A 19,645-nucleotide genomic window follows, 5' to 3' on the forward strand; every position below is an offset into this window, starting at 1 on the left:
CCTGGCGATCCCAGAGACCGCTAACCCTGTCAAAGTGGTAGACATCACAACACCCCTGACCACTAATCCAGTCAACCTTGAGGTTTTGGATGAAACACTTGTCCTTCAGTCAGGTGAGTTAAACTGTCACAATCACTTTGACAGGTGATCATTTTTCACTGTAATGTAACTTACTGACTCAAGGTTTATAACTAGACAGTTTGGTAATTACGTTAAAGACGTCCTTGTTGAACTTTTCCTGTTGAAAAGAGATATCACAAGTATAAATCCAGTAAAGTACACACACTAAAGCAGTGGTCACCAACCGGCCAATCGCAATCGACTGGTCGATCTCCAAGGCATTCCTAGTCAATCACTAAAGATGTATGCAAAAAACTCAACTATAGACTGATCTTCACTTTGTCCGCCACCAACAGGCTTTTCCACGGCACACTGCACCCCACCACCAGGCTTTTCCCCGGCACCCTGCACCACACCAACATAATTTTCCACAGCACCCTGCATTCCACCCCCAGGCTTTGCCCTGGCAACCTGCACCTCGTCGCCAAGCTTTGCCGCTAATGCAATGCAGGGCTTTGGCAGGAAAGTCATCCTGAAACAAATGGTCCTTCTATTCTTGGAGAGGCTCCCTCCTGCGTCAGAGGACCTTGAGTCAGAGTTCCTGACTATCACTGATCGTATCTGCACGCTGTTTCAAAGCATCACTGCCAGATTCCGCAACATCGTTAATGAGGAGCTGGAGAAGTGTACCGACTCTGACAGTATGCAGTACTGGGCTTACACCTTCTACTGGGAGTATATAAAGAGGTACCCATCATCCCAGTGCCTGGGGATTGAAGCCTTCACATGTGATGAGGAGAGATGTTTAGTGGTGGCCAAATTGTTTGCAAAGAAGATGTGCCCCAAGATGCTCCCCTCAGCAGCAGACGTCGACAAGGCTGAAGATTCAGGCAGCAATGGAGTAAGCGATGATTTCAAGTGTTTATCTTTATGAATGTCCACTCATTAAATTATCTCTGATAAAAATACAAATAAATGTCAATGTTGAGAAAAAGGAGATATGAAATGCAGCAAATGTTCTGGTAAATATTGTGTCCTTGTTGCTTTCAGTCTGTGGACTTGAACCTGGCAATCCTAGAGACCGCTAACCCTGTCAAAGTGGTAGACATCACAACACCCCTGACCACTAATCCAGTCAACCTTGAGGTTTTGGATGAAACACTTGTCCTTCAGTCAGGTGAGTTACACTGTCACAATCACTTTGACAGGTGATCATTTTTCACTGTAATGTAACTTATTGGCTAAAGTTTTATAACTAGACAGTTTGGTAATTAAGTTAAAGACGTCCTCCAGAGATTGTTGAACTTTTCCTGTTGAAAAGCTATATCCCAAGTATAAATCCAGTAAAGTACACACACTAAAGCAGTGGTCACCAACCGGCCAATCGCAATCGACTGGTCGATCACCAAGGCATTTCTAGTCAATCACCAAACATGTATGTAAAAAACCCAACAATAAAGCTTTACGTTCCTATTTTTTGTATTACTTTTACGCTGTTGGTGGTAGGTGCACTTGATTCAGCAGCCCTAGCGCCGTGAAGGCATAGTGTTCCCATTTTGAACCATTTCATGTGTCTGGAGGTAGAACGCGTACCCGGCAGGCGCAGAGAGCAAATCAAATGAATTGGTGCATGAGGTGGAAATAATGCAGTGGGCCTTGAGTTTCACCCTCAGCTGGAGTGCAGAGGAGTCAGTTGAGAGGCAGCCTCACTGCTTCTCCCTCCCCCCAACCTGACCATCAGTCCTGTAAAAAAATTATAGTGAATTATTATGCTCACTCAGCTTTGCCTCCCAAATAATACAACACATTATCTTATTACCAGTGTTATCATATATTAAAAAAAATATATATATATATTATTTAAACACACGGTGTGAAAAGATCAACAGATCAACAACTGCATTGTCGAACTAGAAGCACAAGCATTTCGCTACACTCGCATTAACATCTGCTAACCATGTGTATGTGACAAATAAAATTTGATTTGATTTGATATGATTTGATATGCACATTGGCAGGCCAATCCAAGCATAGCCAATATGCAGTCATAATGTATTGGGCCTACAGCCTACTGAACAAATCTCATTGCTACAGAACAGTTTAGAAATAGTTAATGTTGCATAGGTTAACTTTTTTAAAAGTCATGTTTAAAAAAAATCTGAGCAGTAGATCTGGACTTGCATTTTAACTCAGAAATTGATCTTGACTCAGAAAGTGATTTTGACTCAGAAAAGGTTGGCGACTATTGCTCTCAAGGGGAATATAATACGTTTTTAGCAAAATACAGTTTCTTAGAGACAACTGCCAACTTCAAGGAGCAGGCTATTCAAGGTGTTGGTCTGATGATGATCCGTGATGTCATCGGCTGCCCCCCTTTCTTGAGGAACAATAAAGAAGCAATATAGAACAAAAGAGAAATGGCCCACCCCCACACTTGTGCTATGTCATGACATACCTAGACCACCTGTTGAGAGGTGACTTTTGTTAAGTACATCAGGTGTTAACTGAGGTGAAAAGGACACTAGAGTGCCACTTCTAGTTTTTATGTAAGACTGATCTTAATTTTGTCCGCCACCAACAGGCTTTGTCCCGGCACCCTGCATTCCACCCCCAGGCTTTTCCCCAGCACCCTGCATTCCACCCTCAGGCTTTCCCCTGACATCCTGCACCGCATCGCCAAGCTTCGCCGCTAATGCCATGCAGGGCTTTGGCACGAAAATCATCCTGAAACAAATGGTCCTGCTATTCTTGGAGAGGCACCCTCCTATATCAGACGACCTTGAGTCAGAGTTCCTCACTATTGCCGATCATATCTGCACGCTGTTTCAAAGCATCACTGACAGATTCCGCAACATCGTTAATGAGGAGCTGGAGAAGTGTACCGACTCTGACAGTAAGCAGTACTGGGCTTACACCTTAGACTGGGAGTACATGAAGAGGTGCCCATCATCCCAGTGCCTGGGGATTGAAGCCTTCACATGTGATGAGGAGAGATGTTTAGTGTTGGCCACCTTGTTTGCAAAGAAATTGTACCCCAAGATGTTCCTCTCAGCAGCAGACGTCGACAAGGCTGAAGATTCAGGGAGCAATGGAGTAAGCAATGGTTTTAAGTGTTTATCTTATTAAAGTCCACTCATTCAGTTGTCTCTGATCCAAAAATGTATTGTTGACAATATTGGTAAAATTGTTTTTAAAAATAAACTGCAATGTTGCAAATGTTATGTTAAATAATATCTATATTAAATATTTCATATTCTTCTTTCAGTCTGTGGACATGAACCTGGCAATCGTCGACAAATTTGTCCCTAACCCTGTCAAGGTGTTGGAGTTGCTTCAACCCCTGTCACTTCCAGACATCAAAAAGCCCTTGACCACTATCCATGACAAAGTGCTGGACAACATCACAACACCCCTGGTTGATTCCCCAGTTAAGGTGGAAAACATCACAACACCCCTGGTTGATTCCCCAGTTAAGGTGGACAACATCACGACACCCCTGGTTGATTCCCCAGTTAAGGTGGACAACATCACAACACCCCTGGTTGATGCCCCAGTTAAGGTAGACAACATGGTTGATGCCCCAGTTAAGGTGGAAAACATCACAACACCCCTGGTTGATGCCCCAGTTAAGATAGACAACATCACAACACCCCTGGTTGATGCCCCAGTTAAGGTAGACAACATCACAACACCCCTGGTTGATGCCCCAGTTAAGGTGGACAACATCACAACACCCCTGGTTGATGCCCCAGTTAAGGTGGACAACATCACAACACCCCTGGTTGATGCCCCAGTTAAGGTGGACAACATCACAACACCCCTGGCCACTAATCCAGTCCACCTTAAGGTTACGGATGAACCAGTTGACCTCCAGTCAGGTGAGTTACATTAACACAGATCACTTTGACAGGTTTTCATTTCCCTCTGTAATATAAGGTATTAGCTATTGTTTTATTTTAACATGACAGTTTTATAACTAACTAATTTGTAACTAATTTAAGCTATTTTTTGGGTGATTGATCTTCTCCTTCTCATTTCCAGAAGATGTTGTGGTCATTAAACCAAAGAAAAGCAGAGTCATGAGATTCTTCCGTCGACTTTTCTGCTGCATATACGAAGATGATTTGATGGTGTGAACCTAACCAGCTTTTCAGAGGATGACTTCAGCTCACACACAAACACACTGGTGCGCACACACACACACACACACGCACACACACACCAGATGTTGTTTAACATGAGTTTCGCATGTTAAATATTTCTCTATAATTTTTCCTCATTAAATATTTTATTATGTCTTCATTCAATGACTATTTTTACTATTTACAGTAGCAATCAATTTGTATTGTTATTTTTTTGTAACTATTTACAGTTTCAATTCACATTTCATCACAAACTTAGAGTTTTTTACAATCGCTCGGACCCATTTCTCAATACTTAGGTCACTTTTTCAAAACTCTTCACACAGTGAGCATAACAGCAGTCTATGTGGGCTAAACTATGGATCATTTTTCATTGCTTTGGCACAAAATGCATTCAATGACTACATCTTTCAATTTTCATAAACTCTTTTCTCACTCAGACACAACCACCACCAAAACTCTATGTACCTACAGGCCAATTTGCACATGTTTACATACACTTTTCAAAACTGTTAAACTTAAAATCAAAACCTAAAATTACACAAAATTGAATAAGACATACATTTGCTACATTTCTACAGTAATAGCGAATTGAAATATTTTCCAAATCTATAAAATGAAATTCTATCAAAACAATTAGACCAACCACAGCTGATTCCCATTGTAGATGAACACCCACCCAGGTGTTAGTCTTTCAATTTCATTACCATCTATACAAAAGGGGACATTTTAGGAATAATGCTGTACTGTAATGTAAACATGGACCCAGCCAGAGATAGAGAAGTGGCTGACAGAGGAAGAAGAGTGGCTGGGAGAGGGAGAGGAGTACATATGAGTGGTGGAAGAAGACCGAGAGGAAGATCAAGAGCTGTAGTCTCAGATGAGATTAGGGCTACTATAATTGATCATGTAATATATTATGATCTATCAATGAGAGAGGCTGGTCTGAGAGTGCAGCCAAATCTGCAACACTCAACAGTGGCGTCTATTCTGAGAAATTTCCAGCAAAACAACAGGTAAGATGTGCATTCTGCAAGGGCATCTGACTGAACTGCACATTACAGAAGTGTATTGAGCAAAGCCTCCAAACCTACTTAACCTACTTGTAATTGTTTTTGTATTTCTGCTTAGGACCCAACGGTTACCTCCTACAGGCGGGAGAGGTAGGATTTTCACTGCTGTGCAGGAAACTGCAATCATTGATATGGTCACCAGAAGCAATGGCAAAAAACTCACAGAGATTCGGGACAGAGTGTTGGCAGACAATGTAAGCATGACAACTATTTCTAGAGTCCTGAAATAACATCAAGTCAGGATGAAGCAGTTGCGCACTGTCCCCTTTGAGAGGAACTCTGAACGAGTCAAGCAACTCAGGAACAAATAAGTCCAGGTAAGATGACTATAAAATATAGAACTGGTTTTGAACTAAACCAAACAGGGCAGAGGCAGAGGCACACAATGGCATGTTTTAAGGTATAATGTAAACTACCGTAGTAGCCTAACTCTTATGTTGTCTTGTGGATTTATTTTAGAGAGTATTCATCTTTGTGGATGAGGCTGGTTTCAACTTGGCCAAAACACGGTGGCGAGGAAGGAATGTGATTGGGAAAAGAGCCTCAGTGGATGTCCCGGGCCAGAGGGGTGCCAATATCACAATGTGTGCAGGGATATCCTCCGATGGATGGCTGTTACACAAACCTCTAATTGGGACATACAACACCGAGCGTCTCATTTAATTCCTGGATGACCTCTATGGAAGGGTTGTGCCAGGTGAGGAGAGGTTCACAGTGAGGCGAAAACGTTTGTAATTGTATGGGACAATGTGGCGTTTCACCACTCCTGCAGTCACAGAGTGGTTTGCAGCCCATTCCAGGATGATGTCATTTTTCCTCCTTCCTTATTCTCCGTTCCTCAACCCCATAGAGGAATTATTTTCCTTATGGAGGTGGAAGGTTTATGACCACCATCCACATGATCAATTGTCCCTCCTGGACGCAATGAAGGCTGGATGCCTGGACATATCTGCAGAAGATTGCCAGGGATGGACCAGGCATGAAAAAATATTATTTCCTAGGTGTATTGCCCAAGATGACATAAGATGTGACGTGGTTGAGAACCTGTGGCCAAATGCATATGACAGGGTTTACTAGCATTGCTACTGTATCTGTATCGGTAGATGGTGTATATACAAATTATTGTATTTTGGAATGACATGAGACATGTATGTAGTGTTTTGGTAGTTTTAGGGCATTTTGAACGTGAAATTAACTGCTGTGCCAAGCTGAAAGTTAGTTATGCTCACTGTGTGAAGAGTTTTGAAAGAATGACCTAAGTATTGAGAAATGGGTCCTAGCGATTGTAAAAAACTGTAAATGACATATTATTTATGCATCAACATGTATTGAACGTCTGTTAGCCTGAGTTTCCTAGTTTAATAACTGTATTTGTTCCGTTTTCCAGCAGATGGCAGTCTTGTCTAATATCTGGAGTCATGTATGTTACAGTAATTCGGATGACCTTGTGCCTTTGTATATATATTCTTAGTCATTATCATGTACTATAAAACAAATACTACATTGAATATATATATAAGTATATAACAAGCATGACCACAGTACAGTATTGACAAGCAAGACCACAGTACAAAGAACAATGGTCTTTATGTATATGCTATTAAACTAGTAGTCAGAAAGATAGGGCCATATCCAATAATCTCTCTTTCTTTGATTGCAAAATCTCTATGGGTAATAAACAGGGGTCCCTGTTGGACTAGATAGATTAGGGAAACCAAAGAAAGCTTTACAGTTTACTTTGCAGCAGGGAACTAGTAGGGAACCCCCCCCCCCCAGACCCATGCAGTCGCGGATCTACAGCTTCCGCCAATGCCCTCCATCCAGGTTTCCCACTTCTACTCTTTGACACACACACACACACACACACACACACACACACACACACACACAAACACACTGTGCCTGGCTTGCACTGAGGTGGGTTTCAAGTTTACAATGCACTTCTGTTGATGTCTGGCCAGTTCCTTTTTCCTTGTGAGGTATAAAAAGGTCACAAAGCAGCCATATGGCTCAGCTTTATAACATTTGCTGCTCTGTTCTCCACAATAACTCTTAGCCTCTCTGGTGTATGCTAAAGACTGTTCTCTAACGCTATGTAGCATATATCAGTGCTCTGTGGTCATCTCTGGTCAACAATCATATACATTATTGTTATTTCCAAATAGATTGTAGATGTAGGCTATATGCAAGTGTAAATAAATGTAGACTGTATTTATAGGCTAACCATTGCCATTGTCATTGATGTTTTGGTAATAAATACATGTTTGTATATTTAATTACACAGGAGTCAATCAAATCAAACAAATCATTTTGCTGACAATTATTCTTATGTTGATGTTTTCGTTATTTGATCATCGACATCATGCATTTTTGCATTAGCTTTTACGAGTGAGGAACGAGAGCGCAGCGCATCACCTATTATCGAACATGTAGCCTACGCAACAATACGCACAATCCATAACAGTATGTTCACAATCAATTTCTATGGAGATGGAATTTTTGATTTCTCCAGAATGTCAGAATGTTAGCTAAAAACATTAGTTTGCGCCAACCCAAGCACGAACACATTTGCGAATTAGCTACGATTACTCATCTTTATTTTGAGTTATTGTCAAAAGTCCATCTATCATTTCCTCAAATAATTCATGGATTTTAGCAATAAAATCCCGCGTGCCCTTTCTACATCTGCACAGGTAAATCCTATGATATATCTTATTTGAGTTTTAATAGTTCAATTATGTCCTTGTAGAAAGTCCTGGTATGTTTTTCTGTTCTCAAGATGTTCAGTCCGAGTGCTGAATACCGCCAGACTGTAGAGCGGTGCTGGGACAGGAACTACTACAATGAGCAGGTAAAATTAAATCATCTTCATTTCAGAAAACACTTACACCATATCGAAAGTGTATGTTACAGTGGAGTAAATGTGAATGTTGTAGTGAGTGAACGTTATTTATGATAAGACTTACATGGAGAAAATCGAACCATTCTGCAATTAAAATGGATGGCCCTCCCTTCAGCAAAATATATTTGACCTAAAATCCTACTTTAAAATATAGTGACCCTCCCATATACCCAAAATATTAACAAAAACAAAGTGGATAACAGATAACATGACTACCGTTTACCCTAACTTCTTGGACAGACAAGAGCTCTAGATTTAGGTTTATAAATTGTAACATGGGAACATGGCAACATGGGAATTTTGATAGCACACAGGGCTGTGGGCCAGAAGGTTAGGGGAACATAAGGACTGAATGCAAGTCTAATTTACACATCTCCATCTGGCTTTCTGGGATCACTATATTTTTAAATTGGAAACAGAGTTTTAAAGCAGCCTATCACTCTAATATCGTTGCTTTAAATCAGAGCACGAACAAGCAGTCTCTCCATCCATTCCATTCAAATTGCATACTGTTTCAGATATTTACAGTATATACTGTATATATAGCCTGTATATACAGTACCAGTCAAAAGTTTGGACACACCTACTCATTCCAGGGTTTTTCTTTATTTGTACTATTTTCTACATTGTATAATAACAGTGAAGACATCAAAACAATGAAATTACACATATGGGATCATCTAGTAACCAAACAATTATTAAACAAATCAAAACATATTTTTTATTTGAGATTCTTCAAAGTAGGGACCCTTTGCCTTGATGACAGCTGTGCACACTCTTGGCATTTTCTCAATCCGATTTTCCAACAGTCTTGAAAGAGTTCCCACATATGCTGAGCACTTGTTGGCTTTTCCTTCACTCTGCGGTCCAACTCATCCCAAACCATCTCAATTGGGTTGAGGTCAGGTAATTGTGAAGGCCAGGTCATCTGATGCAGCACTCCATCACTCTCCTTGGTCAAAATGCCCTTACACAGCTTGGAGGTGTGTTTTGGGTCATTGTCCTGTTAAAAAACAAATGATAGTCCCACTAAGCGCAAACCAAATGGTATCGCTGTAAAATGCTGTGGTAGCCATGCGGGTTAAGTGTGCCCTGAATTCGAAATAAATTACAGACAATGTCACCTGATTGGCTCAAACACATTAAAAAGGAAAGAAATTCCACAAATGCACTTTTAACAAGGCACACCTGTTAATTGAAATGCATTCCAGGTGACTACCTCAGGAAGCTGGATGAGAGAATGCCAAGAGTATGCCAAGCTGTCATCAAGGCAAAAAGGGTGGCTTTAAAATCTCAATATAAAATATGTTTTGATTTGTTTAACACCTTTTTGGTTACTACATGATTCCATACAGAGGAGGAAAAAGTATTCAATTGTCATGCTTGAGTATAGATAAAGATATCTTAATATAAAATGACTCAAGTAAAAGTGAAAGTAACCCAGTAAAATACTACTTGAGTAGAAGTCTAAAAGTATCAAATTTGAAATGTACTTAAGTACAGTGGTGGAAAAAGTATTCAATTGTCATACTTGAGTAAAAGTACAAAGTAAAAGTAAATGTTATAAATCGAATTCCTTATATTTGGCAAACCAGACTCCTTTTTTACAACTTTTTTAACTGCCATGGGCACACTCCAACACTCAGACATCATTTAGAAAGGAAGCATTTATGTTCAGTGAGTCCACCAGATCAGAGGCAGTAGGAATGAACAGGGACATTATCTTGATAAGTGTGTGAATTGGACATTTTTCCTGCACTGGTAAGCATTCCATTTGTAACTAGAACTTTTGGGTGTCAGGGAAAATGGATGGAGTAAAACATACATAATTTTCTTTAAATCAAATCAAATCCAATCAAATTTATTTATATAGCCCTTCGTACATCAGCTGATATCTCAAAGTGCTGTACAGAAACCCAGCCTAAAACCCCAAACAGCAAGCAATGCAGGTGCAGAAGCACGGTGGCTAGGAAAAACTCCCTAGAAAGGCCAAAACCTAGGAAGAAACCTAGAGAGGAACCAGGCTATGTGGGGTGGCCAGTCCTCTTCTGGCTGTGCCGGGTGGAGATTATAACAGAACATAGCCAAGATGTTCAAATGTTCATAAATGACCAGCATGGTCGAATAATAATAAGGCAGAACAGTTGAAACTGGAGCAGCAGCACGGTCAGGTGGACTGGGGACAGCAAGGAGTCATCATGTCAGGTAGTCCTGGGGCATGGTCCTAGGGCTCAGGTCCTCAGAGAGAGAGAAAGAAAGAGAGAATTAGAGAGAGCATATGTGGGGTCGCCAGTCCTCTTCTGGCTGTGCCGGGTGGAGATTATAACAGAACATGGCCAAGATGTTCAAATGTTCATAAATGACCAGTATGGTCGAATAATAATAAGGCAGAACAGTTGAACCTGGAGCAGCAGCACGGTCAGGTGGACTGGGGACAGCAAGGAGTCATCATGTCAGGTAGTCCTGGGGCATGGTCCTAGGGCTCAGGTCCTCAGAGAGAGAGAAAGAAAGAGAGAAGGAGAGAATTAGAGAACGAACACTTAGATTCACACAGGACACCGAATAGGACAGGAGAAGTACTCCAGATATAACAAACTGACCCTAGCCCCCCGACACATAAACTACTGCAGCATAAATACTGGAGGCTGAGACAGGAGGGGTCAGGAGACACTAGGGCTCCATCCGAAGACACCCCCGGACAGGGCCAAACAGGAAGGATATAACCCCACCCACTTTGCCAAAGCACAGCTCCCACACCACTAGAGGGATATCTTCAACCACCAACTTACCATCCTGAGACAAGGCTGAGTATAGCCCACAAAGATCTCCGCCATGGCACAACCCAAGGGGGGGCGCCAACCCAGAACAGGATGACCACATCGGTGAATCAACCCACTCAGGTGACGCACCCCTTCCAGGGATGGCATGAGAGAGCCCCAGTAAGCCAGTGACTCAGCCCCTGTAATAGGGTTAGAGGCAGAGAATCCCAGTGGAAAGAGGGGAACCGGCCAGGCAGAGACAGCAAGGGCGGTTCATTGCTCCAGAGCCTTTCCGTTCACCTTCCCACTCCTGGGCCAGACTACACTCAATCATATGACCCACTGAAGAGATGAGTCTTCAGTAAAGACTTAAAGGTTGAGACCGAGTTTGCGTCTCTGACATGGGTCAAACCATTCACAGAGACAAACTGATATCTTTCCGACAGATAAGATCTAAACCAGGCCAGACCAGGCCTTTAGGAATGTAGTGAAGTAAAAGTAGTCAAAAATATAAATAGTACTGTACAGATTCCCCCAAAAACTACTTAAAGTATTTTAACTTAAGTACTTTTCACCACTGATTCCATATGAGTTATTTCAGTTTTGATGTCTTCAATATTATTCTACAGAAAGTAGTAAATAATAAAGGAAAAACTGGAATGAGTAGGTGTGTCCAAACTTGTGACTGGCACTGTAGGCTACTTAACAGCTTCTACCCACAAACCATAAGACTCCTGAATAGCAAAATCAAGATGCTACCCGGCCTATTTGCATTGTCCCCACCCACCCACCCATTTTTACACTGCCGCTACTCTCACTGCTGCTACTCATTTATTATCCATGCATAGTCACTTTACCTCTACCTACACGTACATATTACCTCAATTACCTCAACTAACACACATTGACTCTGTAGCCCCGCACATAGACTCTGTACTGGTACCCCCTGTATATAGCCTGATACTGTTATGTTATTGTTGCTCCTTAGTTATTTGATATTTTTAGTTGTTATCTATTTATTTTTTACTTCAGTTAATTTTAGTAAATACTTTTTTAACACTTTTTTTTCATAAAACTGCATTGTTGGTTAAGGGCTTGTAAGTAAGCATTTCACTGTAAGGTCTACTACACCTGTTGTATTCGGAGAATGTGACAAATAACATTTTTGATTTGAAGAGCTTTTGCAAGCCTGGACTGTGCAATATTTGCACATTATTATTTCTGTTTTAATTCTTTAAGGTCTGTAGGAGGTGATAGGGATCATGGCTAGACAGCAATTTTCAAGTCTTGCCATAGATTTTCAAACAGATTTTCAAACAGGCCACTCGGGAACATTCACTGTCTTCTTGGTAAGCAACTCCAGTGTAGATTTGGCCTTGTATTTTAGGTTATTGTCCTGATGAAAGGTGAATTCATCTCCCAGTGTCTGGTGCAAAGCAAGTTTTCCTCTAGGATTTTTCCTGTGCTTAAATCTGTCCCATTTCTTTTTATCCTGATAAACTCCACAGTCTTTGTCAATGTCAAGCCTACCCATATAATGATGCAGCCACCACGATGCTTGAAAATAAGGAGGCAGTTACTTCGTGATGTGAAGTGTTGGATTTGCACCAAACATGGGCTATATTTAGGTCAAATAGGACGACATAATTATTAACTTGACCATGCTTAAAGAAATATGCAATGTCTAATTGTTATTGTTACCCATCTACCAAGCACTGCCCTCTTTACGAGGCTTTTGAAAACCTCCCTTGTCTTTGTAGTTGAATCTGTGCTTGAAATTCTATACTTGACTGAGGGACCTTACAGATGTTGTATGTACAGGGGACAGAAGAAAGGGTAGTCATTAAAAAATCATGTCATCCCCTTCAGACCTTGGGACTATACGTTTCTATATGTACAAAGCATAGATCTGAGATATTGAGCATCAAAGTGTTCACTTCGCAGATCTCAGAACTGTTTTGTAGTTCATTCTTCTTTCATAACCCAGTAAGGTCCTCACCTTAAAGGTACCTATAAAGTGCTGAGTATCAAAATCCTAAGCCATTTGTAAATCTGTTGTTTTAGAGGTGGGGGGTGGCTACGTTATGGCCATTCTTCTGAAAAAGTAAATGCAAAATGTAAGGTTTTGAGATAATGGGTATTAGTACAAACCCTGCCCACCTGTCAATTCAGACCGGCTAAAGCAAACCCTAGGTTGTCTTTTTGACAACATGATTTGTCTTGCAGAAGAAGCTGATGAAGCAGTTTTTGGTGCTCCAGAGACAAGGCCTCCAGAGTCATGTCCCTCACCACACCACCGTGGAGGACATGAGCAACTGGCTTATTAAGAACAAGTCCCTGGAGCGGTGAGTACAGCTACTTGTACTATGTATCATATAATTAGGAATCAGAATACCTGAATTGACATGAACCTTCATATGACAGTATAAAAGGTCAGCCATTTTGGTAAGGGAGTTGGTAAGCCAGTGGTCAGCCAGTGCTATGATAAAATATTGTGTAAAACAATGAATTTGAACATTATCTGCACAGTATGTTTGTTAGCTACAGTGGCGACCCGTCATTCAGGGCAGGTGGGGTAGAATTGTATCATTCTGAACTTTATCCACAACGTTATATTACATTTTGTTGCAACTCGAGGGATACCTCTCTGTCCATTCTTCCAGCAGGCTACACAGAGAATGGAACAGCTGCATAGGGGAAACAGCTTGATTCGCACAAAATGGAATAAAATGTTGTGGATACATTTGGAATGACACAATTTCATGTGTACAACATCTAAAGACCAGCATCGCTATATTGAGAGCATTTGTTCATGTTTTTTCAGAGCCCCAGTACTGCAAAACGATGATGAGGAAGTGAATCGCTGGTTGGGGTAAGTTTTTCAAAAACAAGTAAAATTACCCCAAAAATGTCAGGACCCTTCTGTAACATGCCATTTACATAAAAAAATAGATTTATTTTTTAAAAGCAGTCTATACAATATGTTATGAATTTGCAATACATATGATATGTTTCCGAATTCCACTTATTTGTGGCTAACGTCAGCTAGGTGACTAACGTTAGCAAGGCTAGGGGTTAGGGGTTATGGTTAGGGGAAGGGTTGTTTTACATGCTAAGTTGTTGCAAAGTAGCTAAAGAGTTCTAAGTAGTTGCAAAGTTGCTAATTAGCTAAAAATTATAAAATTGTCAATGATGTGATTCGAACACGCAACCTTTGGGACTTCCCCAATCAACCTCCCTCATTTTGTTTTTGGCTTAAATATCCTTATTTCTTATGTACAACGTAACATATCATACTAATTTGAGTGTCACAGATTTACATTTACTATGTTACGTCTAGTATTTGAGGCCAGGCTGCTGTACTGCAATTCACTCCGGTTTTCTCCCTGACCACAAAGGCTGCCATTTTCCTCCCATTCTGTAACTTTGAGCGTTTATGACATAGCCCTTATAATTTTATAGGATCTCAATGCCATGTACACTACCACTGTCATTCACTGCAAGGGCATAGACATTCCCACTGGGGAGCCAGGTCCACCAACTCGGCTTGAGTAAAGAAATATGTATATATCTTTTGAATTGCTTGTGTTCTGAATGGGACATGATTTTCTTTTTACCTAAACACCATCAGATAGAATTCATAGCAATCAGTGATTGTGATGAAATATAACAGAACAGATGTTCTGGAATGACATTCACTCTCCCGGGATGGGTTGCCAAAAATAACTAACTGAAAGCCACACTCCCAATAAGCCACAAATATGACTGCATTGAGGCATATTTCCCTATGCTTCTATGGCTATATGCACCATGCCACAGCCTATTTCATTTGTTCATTTAGCAAACAATTCAGCTCATAATTCAGTGCCTTTATCAGTCAACATATCTATATTGTAACTTCAGTTAGCTTTAAAAATGCATTTTCTCTCAGCCTCATGGCAAAATGTGTACAATAGCAGGAAGTTTCTGGCCCACCCAAATGTCTGCAGGCCCACCCACCAACAAATGTCTGGCTACGCCACTGAATCACCATCATAGGCTCAATGGGAAATCAATGTGAAAGTAGAGGAAGGATAAAAAAGGCAGGAATGTTCAGTTGCTCTGTATTTGATTTTAAGGTTCAGAAAGGAAGCAGAGGAAGGGAATGACATAAGTCACCTGGTAAGAGATTGGAAAGATCTCTACAGTATAAGTTAAGTGGAGATAATATACAGTTAGTGAGTTATCCTTTCTAATAAACAATGTCCTTATTTAGCATTGGCTCATGGTATGTTGATATCAATATTTTACCCTCGCTGCTATGGGCATTAATGGCACCCCCTGTTTCCTGTGACAGACCTGGGAGGTGAACACTCAACTCAGAATGAGGGACGTTGAACATGAGGCTTTTACTGAGTTGGCCACCGACCTTAGTCAGGCCATTAACTCACTTGACTTTACTGCTGATCTCTCCTACCTGTGAGTCACATTCACTCTTTATGTTACAGTTATTTGGTCTATGTATTATTCTATCCATCCACTGATGCTAAATGAAATGACGAGTGCAGGGGCCGATATCAATCGAACTTCATTTACTGTATGTAGCACATTTCTTACAGAGGATGCGTTTCAAAGTGCATAAAAGTGTTTCCTCTTCTCTCTATCTGGCTTGTATATTTTAGAAACCCTGAGGTCTGCGATGAAGTTGTAAGAGCTCTAAAGAGCATTTCCCAGAGCCTGGCCTTCCAGCCGTACTCCGAGCTGTGCTGTCCCTCTAAGGTGGTGGTGGACATCGTGTCCAGGCTGCTCCAGGCCCTCTGGTCCTGCCAGATGGAGAGCCCCTGTGACCAGTCCTCCATGGCCCTGAGTGACATGAGTGTCACCATAGTGCTGGCAGTAGTGGAGAACCTCTCTAGAGTTCTGAAGGCTCCTCCTGTCGCTCAAGTCTACTACTCCCGTTCCACTGGTGTCAGGATGGTCCACTCACTCAACCGTAAGATCCAGTGCCTAAACAGCCCTGAGGACCTTAGGAGAGCTCTTTTCACCCAAAGTTCCACCTTGATCAGCACCATCATTGAAGCTGTGAGCACCAAAGTCCAGAGGCTGTTTGAAGCTCCTGCTGACTACATTCCATTAAGCTCTATCCGCAGCTGGCTATCAGAGCCCAAGGCGAGCGAGGTTCGTCCAAAGTGCCCTGACCAGCTGGTAATCTCCTCGGAGCTCCTGAGGAACATCATTGGTATGATAGTTTATGTAGTCTTCGAAGGCCACCTAGAGGAAGACATCAACCTTCATTACTGGCCCCTCATAAACGACATAATCCACCAGCTGTCACTGTGTGGGGTCAAAGTCACAAAGAAAGGGGGCAAGGCCAACTGGCACATTGGCTGGTACCAGATCCTTGAGATGGTGACAAACATCCATACTCATCTTCACCGCTATACTGGCACAGAGCTGGTACTAAAGTTTGCAACATCTGCCAGGGCCACCATGCTAACGAGGCACATGGTTCACCATGTGGTCGAGGAGCTGGTAAAGCTGAAGGACGTGGATGAATGGACACTAGCTTCAGGGAGCAGTGAGGTAAGCAATGATTACAAGTGTTTATCTTTATGAAAGTCCACTCATACAAAGCATTTTTGTTGTTGTTGTTGTTGGTAAAAAGAAGATTTGCAATGTCGCAAATATTACGTTAAATATGATGTCCTTGTTGCTTTCAGTCTGTCACAGCACCCCTAATCACTAACCCCGTCAAAGTGGACAACATCACAACAACCATGATCACGACTCCAGTTGACCTCCAGTCAGGTGAGTTAAATTGACACGGATCACTTTGATAGGTGTCCATGTCTTACTGTAATATAACTTATTAGCTAATGTTTTGAAAATAGACAGTTTCGCAATAAGTTGTGTTTGTATGAGATGGATTTTCTCTTTCTAATTTCAAGGGAATGTTGTGGTAAAACACTCAGCACCCTGTATTCCACCTGCAGGCTTTGCCCCGGCACCATGCATATTACCCCCAGGCTTTGCCACTGCATCCTGCATCCCACCACCAGTCTTTGCCCCGGCATCATGCCCACTCCCAGCAGGCTTTTCCCCGGCATCATGTCCCCCACCACCAGGCTTTGCCCCTCTATCATGCCCCCCACCACCAGGCTTTGCCTCTCTATCATGCCCCCCACCACCATTCTTTGCCCCTCTATCATGCCCCCCACCACCAGGCTTTGCCTCTCTATCATGCCCCCCACCACCATTCTTTGCCCCTCTATCATGCCCCCCACCACCAGGCTTTGCCCTTCTATCCTTCCCCCCAACACCAGGCTTTGCTCCTCTATCCTGCCCCCCACCACCAGGATTTTCCCAGGCATCATGCCCCCCAACACCAGGCCTTGCCCCTCTATCATGCCCCCCACCACCAGGGTTTGCCCATCTATCCTGCCCCCCACCACCAGGCTTTGCCCAGGCATCCTGCCAGCCACCACCAGGCTTTGCCCTTGCATCCTGCCCCCCACCACCAGGCTTTGCCCAGGCATCATGCCCCCCACGATCAGGCTTTATCCCGGCGTCATGCCCCCCACCACCAGGCTTTCCCCCGGCATCTTGCCACCCACCACTCACTATCGCAGATCATATCTGCACTCTAATTCAGAGCATCACTGCCAGATCCAACAACATCGTCAACAAGGAGCTGGAGAAGTGTATCGACTCTTATAGTAAGAGCATCTGGGCTGACACTTTCTACTGCGAGTACATGAAGATGTACCCATCACCCCAGGGGATTGAAGCCTTCTCATTTGATGAGGAGAGATTTTTAGTGGTGGCCAACATAATCGGCAGAATATTGCTGAACAATCTCCAGCTAGAGATGCTCCTCTCAGTGGAAGACTTTAATGTGGATGAAGTAGGGAGCAGTGGGGTAAGCAACGATCACAAGTGTTTATCCTTATGAAAGTCCACTCATTCAATTTTCTCTGATAAAAATAAAGAGGTAAAGAGGAGATATGAAATGTAACAAATGTTCTGTTAAATATTGTGTCCTTGTTGCTTTCAGTATGTGGACTTGAACCTGGCGATCCCAGAGACCGCTAACCCTGTCAAAGTGGTAGACATCACAACACCCCTGACCACTAATCCAGTCAACCTTGAGGTTATGGATGAAACACTTGTCCTTCAGTCAGGTGAGTTACACTGTCACAATCACTTTGACAGGTGATCATTTTTCACTGTAATGTAACTTACTCGCTCAAGTTTTATAACTAGACAGTTTGGTAATTAAGTTAAAGACGTCCTCCAGAGATTGTTGAACTTTTCCTGTTGAAAAGCGATATCCCAAGTATAAATCCAGTAAAGTACACACACTAAAGCAGTGGTCACCAACTGGCCAATGGCAGTCGACTGGTCGATCTCCAAGGCATTCCTAGTCAATCACCAAACATGTATGTAAAAAACCCAACAATAAAGCCTTAAAGTTTTTATGTAAGACTGATCTTCACTTTGTCCGCCACCACCAGGCTTTTCCCCGGCACACTGCACCCCACCACCAGGCTTTTCCCCGGCACACTGCACCCCACCACCTGAATTTGCCCCAACATCCTGCACTCCACCCCCAGGCTTTGCCCTGACAATCTACACCTCGTCGCCAAGCTTTGTCGCTAATGCCATGCAGGGCTTTGGCACCAAAGTCATCCTGAAACAAATGGTCCTGCTATTCTTGGAGAGGCTCCCTCCTTCGTCAGAGGACCTTGAGTCAGAGTTCCTGACTATCACCGATCGTATCTGCACGCTGTTTCAAAGCATCACTGCCAGATTCCGCAACATCGTTAATGAGGAGCTGGAGAAGTGTACCGACTCTGACAGTAAGAAGTACTGGGCTTACACCTTCTACTGGGAGTATATGAAGAGGTACCCATCATCCCAGTGCCTGGGGATTGAAGCCTTCACATGTGATGAGGAGAGATGTTTAGTGGTGGCCAAAATGTTTGCAAAGAAGATGTGCCCCAAGATGCTCCCCTCAGCAGCAGACTTCGACGAGGCTGAAGATTCAGGGAGCAATGGAGTAAGCGAAAATTTCAAGTGTTTATCTTTATGAAAGTCCGCTCATGAAATTATCTCTGATAAACATACAAATATATGTCAATGTTGTGAAAAAGGAGATATGAAATGTAGCAAATGTTCTGTTAAATATTGTGTCCTTGTTGCTTTCAGTCTGTGGACTTGAACCTGGCGATCCCAGAGACCGCTAACCCTGTCAAAGTGGTAGACATCACAACACCCCTGACCACTAATCCAGTCAACCTTGAGGTTTTGGATGAAACACTTGTCCTTCAGTCAGGTGAGTTAAACTGTCACAATCACTTTGACAGGTGATCATTTTTCACTGTAATGTAACTTACTGGCTCAAGGTTTATAACGAGACAGTTTGGTAATTACGTTAAAGACGTCCTTGTTGAACTTTTCCTGTTGAAAAGAGATATCACAAGTATAAATCCAGTAAAGTACACACACTAAAGCAGTGGTCACCAACCGGCCAATCGCAATCGACTGGTCGATCTCCAAGGCATTCCTAGTCAATCACTAAAGATGTATGTAAAAAACTCAACTATAGACTGATCTTCACTTTGTCCGCCACCAACAGGCTTTTCCACGGCACACTGCACCCCACCACCAGGCTTTTCCCCGGCACCCTGCACCCCACCAACAGAATTTTCCACAGCACCCTGCATTCCA

The sequence above is a fragment of the Oncorhynchus kisutch genome, linkage group LG25 (genome assembly GCF_002021735.2).
Source record: "Oncorhynchus kisutch isolate 150728-3 linkage group LG25, Okis_V2, whole genome shotgun sequence".
Lineage (NCBI taxonomy): Eukaryota > Metazoa > Chordata > Actinopteri > Salmoniformes > Salmonidae > Oncorhynchus > Oncorhynchus kisutch.